This window comes from Aethalodelphis obliquidens, unplaced genomic scaffold (assembly GCF_003676395.1).
Source record: "Aethalodelphis obliquidens isolate GAN/ISIS:26980383/991018 unplaced genomic scaffold, ASM367639v1 scaffold16, whole genome shotgun sequence".
Lineage (NCBI taxonomy): Eukaryota > Metazoa > Chordata > Mammalia > Artiodactyla > Delphinidae > Aethalodelphis > Aethalodelphis obliquidens.
The window spans coordinates 29,571,325-29,583,607 of record NW_020837960.1 but is presented as its reverse complement, the minus strand read 5'-3'; the positions used below and the strand labels follow the sequence as shown (position 1 = coordinate 29,583,607).

Below are 12,283 nucleotides of genomic sequence, written 5' to 3'. Positions count from 1 at the left end.
GAGAATGGACTTGAGGATATGGGGAGGGGGAAGGGTGAGCTGTGACAGGGCGAGAGAGAGGCATGGACATATATACACTACCAAACGTAAGGTAGATAGCTAGTGGGAAGCAGCCGCATAGCACAGGGAGATCAGCTCGGTGCTTTGTGACCACCTAGAGGGGTGGGATAGGGAGGGTGGGAGGGAGGGAGACGCAAGAGGGAAGAGAGATGGGAACATATGTATATGTATAACTGATTCACTTTGTTATAAAGCAGAAACTAACACACCATTGTAAAGCAATTATACTCTAATAAAGATGTAAAAAAAACACAAAACAGTAAGTCACAGAAGTACAGAGAATATATGATTCTAGTAATATAGAGTAGAATAATAGGCAAAATTAAACAACATGTTGGGTAGAAACTCATACAATTGTGGTAGACCCTTCAAGGAAAACAAGGGAATTATTGATATAAAAGTTAGGTGTACGGGCACCTCTTGGAGGGAGGAAGGGAGTGTGGTCAGGGGAGGGCACACAAGGGCTTCTGAGACATTGGTGAAACTCTGTCTCCTAAGTTTGTTGTTGGATCCACAGGTGTTTATTTTACTGCACTTACATCTGTACGTGTACAGTCCATGCACTCCTTTGAATGTAGGATAGAGTCACAGTAATAAAAAGAAAAACAAAAGGTGAGCATTTAGATTGAAGGGACACACCAAGTCTTAAACAGAATAGGTACAAATATGTCCTCACACAGACACAGCAGAACAGAACGACAGAACAGCAGCAGCCTAGAGAAAATCTTCAGAACCAGTAGAAAGTCATGTGCCTAAAAAGCATTGATACTTGACAGCGGACTTAGCAGTAATGGATGACAGCAGCTACCTGAATGACACCTCCAAACTGCTGAGGGAAAAGAATTCCTTACGCACAAATTATACCCAAGATCTAAGGTACAATAAAAACATTTTAGTCATAGAGACCACGAGAGCTTACCTCTCACAAAACCTCAGTGGAAGAGCGACTGAAGGATATTTTTCAGCAGAAGAAAACAGGACCGGAAGGAATGAGTTGGAGACCAAAAGTGAAGACAGGCAAAGAAACTAGTCAGCATGTTGGAAAATCCAAAGTAGCGCTAGCTGTAAAACACAAGAAAGCAAATTCAAGTAGTTTTAATAAGTTGGAATTAAATAATACACATCATGGGCTTCCCTGGTGGCCCAGCGGTTACGAATTCGCCTGCCAATGCAGGGGACACGGGTTTGAGCCCTGGTCCAGGAAGATCTCACATGCCGCGAAGCCCATGTGCCACAACTACTGAACCTGTGTTCTAGAGCCCACGAACCACAACTATGGAGCCTGCGTGCCACAACTACTGAAGCCCGCACTCCTAGAGCCCGCGCACTGCAACGAAGAGGAGCCCCCGCTCGCCACAACTAGAGAAAGCCCACGTGCAGCAACGAAGACCCCAATGCAGCCAAAAATAAATAAATAAATAAAATTAAAAAAAAAACACATTAATAGCATGACTGGTGGTGTATAGCATGCAAGGTTTATGAGAGTCTTGCTTTGTTCTCTGGGAAGATAATATATTAACTCCAGGTTTTTGTTGAGTACACACGGTTTAGAGTTTTAATGGTAACCTCTAAGATAATAAAGTGTATAATTTTCAAACTAAAAGAAGAAACTAAGAGAATAAAAAAATATACAGCAGGTAGGAAATGAGCAAAAAGAAGCATGAAAAATGCATGATAAATAGAAAACTAAGATTTATCTGGTAGAAATAACTCCCTGTAATGAGCTATTGCAATAAATGTGGGCGGTTAAACCATATATTAAATTATATGCTAATGAGCAGATTAACAAATTAATACTAATAAGAAATTAATAGAATCTGGCTCTGTGCTATTTTCAAAGAAGAAAAGTCGAAAGTGAAAAGACAGTAAAGGATGTTCAGGCAAAACAGAAAGGGGGCATAGGAGGGGTTGCATGGGGTGGAAGTAACCCAGGCTGACGGCCACCAGAGGGGAGTGGGTCAGGGGAGGCGGGGGAGGAGGCCTAATGAGGAAGTGATGTGAGATCTGAGGTACAAATAACAAGGGTGAGTGGCCATGTGCAGACCTTTAGGCAGAACATTCCAAGGGTCTTAAGGGAGGAAGAAGCTTAGCATGTTTGAGGAGCAGAAAGGTCAGTGAACTGCTGAAAGAGTGGTGTACAAACTACATCAGGAAGCGTCTTGCAGGATATTTGCATTTTATTTTTAGTGCAGTGAGGGTCAATTGGAGAGCTGCTAGTAGGTGAGTTACATGATCTGTCTTTTAAAAGATCTTTCTGGCTACTGTGTACAGATTGCATTCTGGAGAGTTACAGAGAAGCAAGAGGGAAGCAGGAAGGTCACTTAGTAGCCAGGAATGTTATTCAAGAGAGAGAAGAGTATGGCTTGATCCAGAGGGGATCCAGAGGGGCTTGACCCAGAGGGGATGTAGTGGACAGATGGAGACACAGACAGGTTGGAAATATGTTGATTGATTAGGTACACAGTCCACGACAGGGAGGAATCAAGGCTGACTCTCAGCTCAGGGCTTGAACACCTGGGTTGATACCGGTGTCTCTCACTGAGCCGAGGAAGACAGAGTGGCTGAAGACTGGGTGGGCGGGTAGAGGTTGCAATCAACAATTCTGTTTAGGTTGAGATGACTATGAGCTTATGAAAGCGGAATTATCAAGTGGGCAGCTAGATGTCTCAGTGTGAGCTTAGTGCAGAGTTGTGAATTGCAAATATAAATTTGAGAGTTGTCAGGGTGTGGACTGGACTGGATAAACTCACTTAAGTAGTGAGTGTAGATAGAGGAGGACCTAGGGTGGAGACCTGAGGTTAGGGTTACTAGATTTAGCAAATAAAATAGAAGATGCCCAGTTATATTTGAATTTCAGATAAACAATAAATACTTTCTTTTAGGGTATGTTCCATGAAAAATTTGGGACATACTTATAATTTAAAAAATCATTTGCTGTTTATCTGAAGTTCAGATTTTATTGGACATCCTGTAACTTATTTGGCAATCCTACCTGAGGTACTCCTGTTTTTAGATGAAGTAGAGAAGGATGAGAAGCAAAGAAAATGTCCCACTCAGTGCGGCTGTGCGTCCTATTTCCCCCGCAAGTGATGCCATCAGACAACTGTTTATTATGCTCGCAGGTTCTGTGGGTCAGGGATTGGACAGGGAATAGTGGGCATGTGTGGGGTCTCAGCTGAAAGACAAAGGCTGGCTCGACTCAAGGCTCACTTATACACATGTCTGCTGGTTGATGCTGGCTGTTGACTGGCGTTTCGGCTACGGCCACCTGCTGGAGACTGTACTTGTGGCCTCTCTGTGTGGCCTGAGATTCTTGCCAATATGATGGCTGAGTTCCAAGGGTGAAGAGAAAATGAGAAGAGGCAGAGACAGAGAGAGAGATTTTGTCACTCAAATCTCCTGATTCCAGGTAACCTGATCCATTCAACAAGGAAACTTTAAAGGGGAAACTCTTCCATGCCTTGCCTTGTGCGCTGGACCATAGTAGGGATGGGAAGAAAGTGATTGCTCACTTGTCAAATATTTATGGACCAGGCCCTCTGCAGGGCACTGGAAATACCAAGGTGCTTAGCCATGGCCTCTGCCCTCAAAGCACTCACAGTATGGATGGATATGTGAGGTGGGAACAGATATGATGGGAGAATCAGGGCTGGGCATCCCATTCAAACCCAGTCCTGGCTTTGGGGGAAGAGGATGCAAACGTGCAACAAGCTATTTAGATAATCTAGTGGGTGACTAAGGATTCACAGGATGAGACAGAGGACAAGAGCAGGTGGAAATCTGGGAGAGGGGGCAATCGGCGTAGGTTGCGTTAGCTTAGAAAGACTGTGCAGGAGAAACAATTTGAGCTAGACTTTCTGGGAGGAGGAGAATTTAGATAGTGATCACTTTCCTTGGCCAAAGTAACATCATAGACATCACCATCGTAAACAGGTAGAAACCTAGTGATCACATAGTTCAGTTGAAGTTTTAGAAGAACTCACACCTTCAGGTACATATTACATATATTCCCATTCAGCTTTAAATAAGTACTAAAAGCTCCTTAACCTATGTTCTTCTATCCTCTCCTCTCTCATGAAGAAACTCCAGGAGTGAATTTATCTTTTCTTTTTAGTCTTATTGAAATATTTATTTAAATAATAACATAACCATTCACCCATATTTTCCCAACAATAATGTGACCCAGTAGGAGGAGACCCAAGTCTTTCCAGGTCACAGAATCCTCCATAAAAGTCTTCCTGGGGAGCCTTCAGGAGAAGCAATGGAAAGGGGGTGACTTCTTGATATGAAAAACATCAAGCAGCCAAATTTCTGAAGACTGACTGCAAACCACAGGGGCCGTCACCACGCAAATGGCATTTACCATTCCCCACATTTTCATAATTAAAAATGTCAAAAGTCCAGAATTGTTGAAAGACTAGTACAGTGACTATCAGTGAACTTCCACGACCAAATTCAACTATGGATAACTTTTTGCTATATTTGATTTATCATTCTACATATTCACATATATCTTTGAGTATAGAAATTAAGTTACAGGCAGGTCACTTCTATGCATTTCAACAATCATCTTCTAATCATGAGAATATTGTCCACACAACCATAAGAAATGTTCAAAAGTCTTCGGTATGATCTAGTAGCCAGTCCCTGTTTAAATTCCCCTAGTTAGTCCCAAAGTGTCTTCCTTGGTTTTTCTTTTTTTTTTCCAAGCCCAGATTTACCAAGTTTCTCTTATTGTATCTGGTTAAAATGGCTCTTTAGTCTATTTAAATATGGACCAGTTGTCTCACTTTTTTGTGTGACACTGATATTTTGCTTTTGTTTTTAAAATCAACTGTATTGAGGTATAATTTAAATTTAGTAAATTGCAGTCATTTCAAGTGTACGTTCATACATTTTGACAGATGCATCAATGTGACCAGCACCCCAGTGAAGATACAGATTTCTATCATCCCGAAAAACTCCTTTGTGCCCCGCTGCAGTCATTCCCCTTCTGCCCCTGGTCCCAGGCAACCATTGATCTGCTTTCCACTATCATATGGATTTTCTGAAGAGACGAGGCTGTTTGTCTTGTAGAACGTCCCACGTGCCTAATTGCCTCCTTGTCATGTCATTACCTTGATGCCCTAGCTATTGAATTTTCTGTGCATTGAAATTAGGACTAAAGACTTCGTTAAGTGCAGGTTAAACACTCTGTAGGTGGAGAAAATACTCCATAGGTGATATGGAGTACTTCCTGTTGCATCGTATCAGGAGGCTCAATGCCAGGTGTACCATTGTTAGGGATGCCAAGTTTGCTCCCTTGGTTGAGCTGTTGGGCACAAGGGCTTTTCTTGGTAAAAGTAAAAATTGGCAAGTCAGGTATGGGGTGGTACTTTGGTCATGACCAAAGATTCTTCCATCTCCCCACAACTTTACCCAGTGGTTGTAGCATTCATTGATGGTTCTTGCCTGAATGAGTTATTTCATAGGGAGTTGCAAAATGATGATTTCCTAATTCTATCATTTCTTCTACTTTTGTTACCTGGTATTCTTTGGTAAAGAAGAACTTTCTTTCATGAACTGGGGAGGAACTTCAGCTCCTAAAAAGGCACAGTAAATGCTGATTCCGTTACCCTTAGTTACAATTAGGGAAAATTTGAGCATTGAAAAAGGAAAGAAAACAAACAAACCATAATTGAAAGTAAAATACTGAACAACTAAAACTCTGATTTAATTTTATTTTTGCCTGTGTAATACAAGCATTAAAGCTGGTTTAATGCAGAGCATTGTGAATTGTACTGGTAACTCTTACTAGGCTGCCTGTTAGTTAAACCTTCATTTAACATGCAGGTTTAAGGCTGGCACACTCACTGCATTTCCCCCTTTAGTGACTTGAGCTTATAGAGGGGAGGGATGTGGACTTTGGAATCAAATGCATCTGGGCTGAATCCTGGCTCTGCCACGTACTTGCTGGATGGCTTTAGGAAAGCATTTGACCTCTCTCAGCCTTACTGCTTCCCTCTGGAGGTAGAGCAGTGCTGAGAATGAATGCAGGTGCCGTAAGCGAAATGTCTGGCTCAGGTGAGCAAATGATCATCTTGGATCCTTTCGTTTCCCTTGAAGGAGAAGTAGGGACACAAAAGAGGAGCTGCCTTAGCTTTAGAACCAACAGAGAAGTGGGGCTGATCAGACACATAAAATTGTGGCCACGAAGGCAAAGTCATGATTAACTGTTGGCTTACTCTTCCTCCTTTACTTATCTGGTGCTTATTGAGTGATGTCTTTATTCTAACAAGAGAAGGGGGCCACCACATGTGTGTTGCTGCCGGTCCTGACCCGTCCTTGGGTGTGGGGATTTCTCCTGGGGCACTGATGCTGATTCCCATCTAGCCTCTCCCAGGATTTCTAAAGCCAGAAAGGGAATCCAGTGCAGGGTGGGAAGGGAGGGGTGGGCTGGATGCTGATGGACAGTGGCTTCTAGAAAGGCAGAGCCTCTGAGAGAACCAGGAGGAAAAGGGAAGACCTGTGTTTTAGCGCAAGTTTCCATAAGCAGTTACTATGCAAGAAACCACTCCAACCATGAATAGAGTATCAACTGAATGAAAAAAGCAGGAAATATATGTATTAAATGATGCAAATCACGTGCAGGAGTTGATATGAACAAACACACTTGTGTGGCCGGGTGAGGGGACGCCAGCTGGTGGAGGTGGCTCAGAAGATGCCGCCCTAAGAGGAGATGTGCCAAAGGGAGCCATGGTTTTCTCTCAAGTTTAGTTTCCGTCTTGAGGAAAAGTTTGCAACTTTCGCGCGGTTACAGAGGAAATACTCCACGTGGCTGATTTAATGTAGTTTTCCTCCAGAATACTGAGATTTAAGACCACTATTTTTCCTGTGTTTGGAATTGTAAGCTCATAAAAATATACGTGCTCCTAAATGATGTAAAAGGCAGACACTGTTCCAAATAATTGGGGAGTTTCTTGATTTTAAAATACGTAAGCTCATACATTTTAGAGGTTCAGCAAGTGATATGATTTCACAAAATCTGTTGTGATACTGTGACCTGATGGGATATTTTTAAAAAGCAATAGCACCCTAAGCGATTTCCCTGGTGGTCCAGTGGCTAAGACTCCGAGCTCTCAATGCAGGGGCCCGGGTTCGATCCCTGGTTGGGGAACTGCATCCCACATGCCACAACTAAGGATTCCGCATGCCGCAACTAAAGATGTTGCAACTAAAGATCCCGCACGTGACGACTAAGACCCAGCACAGCCAAATAAATAAATAACTGTTAAAAAAAAAAAAAGCAATAGAACCCTAAGAAGATTTGAAAATGGAGCAATATTACAAGCATTGAGTACCAATTAAATAAAGACACAAGGTAACTTCAGAATGCTATATAAATTATTTTAAAAAGTGCCTCATGAATATATTAGCAGGGATATTTATAATGGAATTATAATCCACTCATACACCAGACATTCTGCCCCTGAAATCTTGTCGTCAGGAGACTGACAGCTAGACAATTAATGTAACCACATGGCTGCTCAGAGCACTGTATCAAGCATGGATAATTCCAGGTGTGCTACCCAATAAAAATGGACCCTCTGCCCTCACGTTAACTCCTTTTAACAGGCCTGGTGGGCCAAGGATCGATAGCGTCTAAAGCTACAGGGTTTTAGATGCGGCCGCCAAAGCCAGCAACACCAGCTGTGCTGGGGGAGGAGAGGCCTTTGGCACCACATGCAAGACAAAACCCAGATATTTCAGAAGAACTTCAAATTTTCAGAGTTCTCTTTTCATGAGTACGTGTTAATGAGTTCCAAGGAAAAGCCGGGCCCGATTAGGAAATGTCTCAGGAAAAATGGGACACAGTCATGAGGAGGACGAGGGTCCTTCCAAGGTGGCCTTCTGCTCAACGGAGATTTAGAGATTCATTTTACAGTCGTCTTCTTGCTGACATCAACGAAGGGCACAGCTGGTTGAGGGCTTTCACTTTCCCCTCCTGGGCTATGACCCGGCCAAAGAAGCGCTGCACCAAATTCAGGGACGGGCTAGAAACCCAACACAGGGGGTGTGTGTGTGCGCGCGTGCATGTACACGCGTGTGTGTATACACAAAAAGACGCATATCCAAGCGGTCAGCTGACCCTGAGGGCATCCGTGGAAGTGTGATGCTCTCTGTTGGTTACTGTGAATCTGTGTGCTTTAGACGGTTCTAACATGTTAGTCAGTTCCTGGTTGTTATGATTTTTTTCTCCCTCTGAGAATATTGGAGGGTCCAGATCTCTTCATTATATCAACGTCAGTCACTAACTTAGGTGCTTTGAGGACAAAACCAGACACAGACCCTACCCTTGAGGGATTTACAGAGGAAGGCAGTGGTTCTCAACTTTGGTCTCGCACTGAAATTGCCCCGGGAGCCTTGTAAAATGCTGGAGCCGGTCTCACTCGAAGAGATCCTGACTTAACTGGCCCAGAATGTGGCCTGGGCTCCTGAGTGATACTAATCTGCGTTCAAAGTGGGAGTCATTGCAGTAAAGGAGAGACAGAGGCTCCCAAAGTCCATCAGCTAAAGAGGAGGAACAGTTTCCAGCCTCCGAGAGTGGTAATACCACTATATGAACATTATGGAAGTGAACTAAATTTGAAGTTACTGTTCTCCTTCATGTACATACATACTTACTCATGCATGTATGTATGTACGTGTACACATATATATTACAGATGTGATATACTCCTCTTGTAATAGATCCGGTGACATAGAAGTAATCCAGGAAACATACCTGCCCCTAACTCTGCACTCCCACTCCCTAGTGTGTGCCACCCACAGTAGCTGCTCCCTGTGCAATTCCCCAGGCTCCTTTCTGTGCATTTTGAGCACCTACACACGCACATGTACTTCTATGCCTACAAAAGTGAGATCAGGTTACGTAATTTGATTTTTTAAAAAAATTTAACAATTTTCGTGGCTACACTTTTTTTTTTTTTTTTTTTTTTAAGAGGGCATGGTGGTCATGTGTTGTTTTGCTGTTTTGGTGTCACCCTGAATCCGGTGACAGCATCGCCAATTTGCTTTGGAGGAGCTACGTTTCCCCTAACAGATGCAGTCTGGTGGAGCCGTCAGTCAAGATGCCTGGATCTCCTCCACTCAAAGGATGTCCACCTAGGTGCCCCCAGTTTCTGCCCCCTACGCATGTTGTGATCCCTTGGTCCTTTCCTGTCCTTTTTTTTTTTTTTTTAAAAGAAGATGTTGGGGGTAGGAGTTTATTAATTAATTTATTATTTATTTTTGCTGTGTTGCGTCTTCGTTTCTGTGCGAGGGCTTTCTCTAGTTGTGGCAAGTGGGGGCCACTCTTCATTGCGGTGCGCGGGCCTCTCACTATGGCGGCCTCTCTTGTTGCAGAGCACAGGCTCCAGACGCGCAGGCTTAGTAATTGTGGCTCACAGACCCAGTTGCTCCGCAGCATGTGGGACCTTCCCAGACCAGGGCTCGAACCCGTGTCCCCTGCATTAGCAGGCAGATTCTCAACTACTGCGCCACCAGGGCAGCCCCATGGCTACCCTTTTTAATAGCTATTCAGTGTTCTTGGCTGTTCGGTGTGGATCATTCTCTCATTTACTTAGCCTCTCCCCCATATGGACATCCTTTTCTGGTTACTTTTGTTTTAATTGATGTAAAAACTCTTAGAGCAGTAACACCAATAGTTCAACAAGCAAAATTAAAACTCTGACTCAGAATCTCATTCTGATTAGGGAAGAACTTAGTCATTGTCGTGTTATGAAAGTCACAAACCTTTGTTTATGAATCTGGAACCACTTCCGACTTAATGCTCGTGCTTTAGGGCAAAGAAAAAAATGGAGAAATATTCTGGAAAATAAGTATGGTTTCTACTGGAAACCATGAAAGGAACATGAGTGTGATCATTTTTGTGTGGGAGGAAAAGAATTAACAATAGCACAATAGACTAAAAGAAAAAGGAAGCAGAAGGGGTGCGGCGGCAAGCAGACACCCCCTCACTACATTTCTGATTCCCTCCCTTATTTCGAGATGAGGCTGGTTATGCATGTGTACATCACTTGGGGTGACTAAGCTGCAGGTGGTGTGGAAGGCAACAGCTGTCTCTCCTCCGTCACTGGCGTTATGAGCAAGAGGTGCTGGAGGGGGAATCAAATCAGGAGCCACCTTCAGCTTCACTTTCAGTTTCATGAAATCGCCACTGCTATTGTGGAGAGTGTCACCTGCTTCTGAGAACTCTCAGCTGGTGGTGAAACCAGCAGGTAGATTTTCCAGGCTGGAATGCAATTGTGCAAGCATCCAATTAGACGTTCATTCCATCTGAAATAAAAATCATACCGTGCCCTGGCCCACACTTTACCAGCTGCCTCCAGCATGGTGTGGAAGGGATTGATTGTTTAGAGCCTGATAAAAGTGCTGAGTTACCCTAGAGGTAACAGCAGATGTCTCGATTCAAGAGGTCCTGAGAGAAATTCTCTGGTGCTTGAGCCTGGCACTTTGCCTGACCCTAGCTAGTCAGAGTTAATACTATCATTTATCAGGCTTATTATACTGGATGTGCTTATTTAGAAACATAGCTGCTTGGGGTTTAGAAATGGATTATTTTGCCTAAGAAACAGATGACAGGAAAGAAAAACAATCAGCATTCCTAGCCAGGCAGTTTAATTTCCCTAGAATTTTTTCTCTTCTAGTAAATAATTGTGTCACGATATTTTGGGAGATATGTCTGGGAAAACACCCAACATACATCATACGCTAATCCTAACGGAGCCAGGAGTTCCGGAGGCTTCTGGGGCCAAGGACCGATGCATCCATAGGGCTGGGGCCCAGCAGAGGGCTTGGGTTCCAGCCACGTGGGAGGGAACATGACAGTGGCCTTTCTCAGGGGAACAAAGTATGGTGCCAGGCAGTGGGAGCTCAGGAATCAGATATTCAGAGGAGTGTTGGCCCCTGGACAAGCTGGGGAACCCCCACCCCCATCCAACAGGAAGTTGAGAACGATGCAGCACCTCACATGGGGAGAGGTGGAGCCTGATCAGGACACCCACCAAACACCCTGACTGCTGGTGTCCACACCACCTTCACTAAGCACCTACCACGTGCCAGACAAAAGCCAGGTGCTCTACATGTGCTAGCTCTTATCGTCACTACAACCTTGGAGATGGACATAATTATTCCCATTTTACAGATGAGGAAAATGAGGCTCCAGGGAAATTAAGCTACTTGTCCAAGGTTAGCTGGCTTGCAAGTGGCAGAGCCAGGATTCAAACCCAGGTCGTGCTCTTTGCTCTGTGTTGCTGTGTCCTAACGAAATGTAGTAAATATGGTAAGAAATGTGTACCAGCCCTTTTGTGGCCATCGCTGAAGCGCCGGAGGCCAAAATGAAGTTCATTCCCTTTGTGACTTCTGACTGAAGCAAGAACCGGAAAAGGCATTTCAATGTGCCTTCCCACATTTGCAGGAAGATTATGTCTTCCCCTCTTTCTAAAGAGCTGAAACGGAAGTACCGTGTCGGATCCATGCCCATCTGAAAGTATGATGAAGTTCCAGTTGTATGAGGGCACTACAAAGGGCAGCAAATTGGCAAAGTAGTCCAGGTTTACAGGAAGAAATATGTCACCTACATTGAACGAGTGCAGCGGGAGAAGGCTAATGGCTGTCCACGTGGGCATTCACCCCAGCAAGGTGGTCATCACCAGACTAAAGCTGGACAAAGACCACACAAAGATCCTCGAAGGTAAAGCCGATCTCGCCAGGTAGGAGAGGAAAAGGGCAGATATGAGGGAGAAACAATTGGGAAGATCAGGAATAAAGTATTCTTATATACAACTTTCATTAAAAACTTAAAATGAAAAAAAAAGTGGGAACCAAAGAAAATACAATTCACATAACGCTCTTAATGATCCATATATGGATCAAACTATGTCTTCAAGATGGACTTCCTCGGGCTTCCCTGGTGGCGCAGTGGTTACGAATCCACCTGCCAAGGCAGGGGACACGGGTTCGAGCCCTGGTCCAGGAAGATCCCACGTGCCACGGAGCAACTAAGCTCGTGAGCCACAACTACTGAGCCCATGAGCCACGACTGCTGAGCCCATGCGCCTAGAGCCCCTGCTCCGCAGCAAGAGAAGCCACCGCAATGAGAAGCCTGCGCACCACAGCGAAGAGTAGCCCCCACTCACCACAACTAGAGAAAGCCCGTGCGCAGCAACAAAGACCCAACACA

The 12,283-nt window shown here is 44.2% G+C and overlaps 1 pseudogene; it reads left to right on the top strand.

Moving 5' to 3' along the window:
- Positions 1-11,438: 11,438 nt before the first annotated feature.
- Positions 11,439-11,909, top strand: LOC113625560 (60S ribosomal protein L26-like; annotated as a pseudogene).
- The last annotated feature ends 374 nt before the right edge of the window (positions 11,910-12,283 follow it).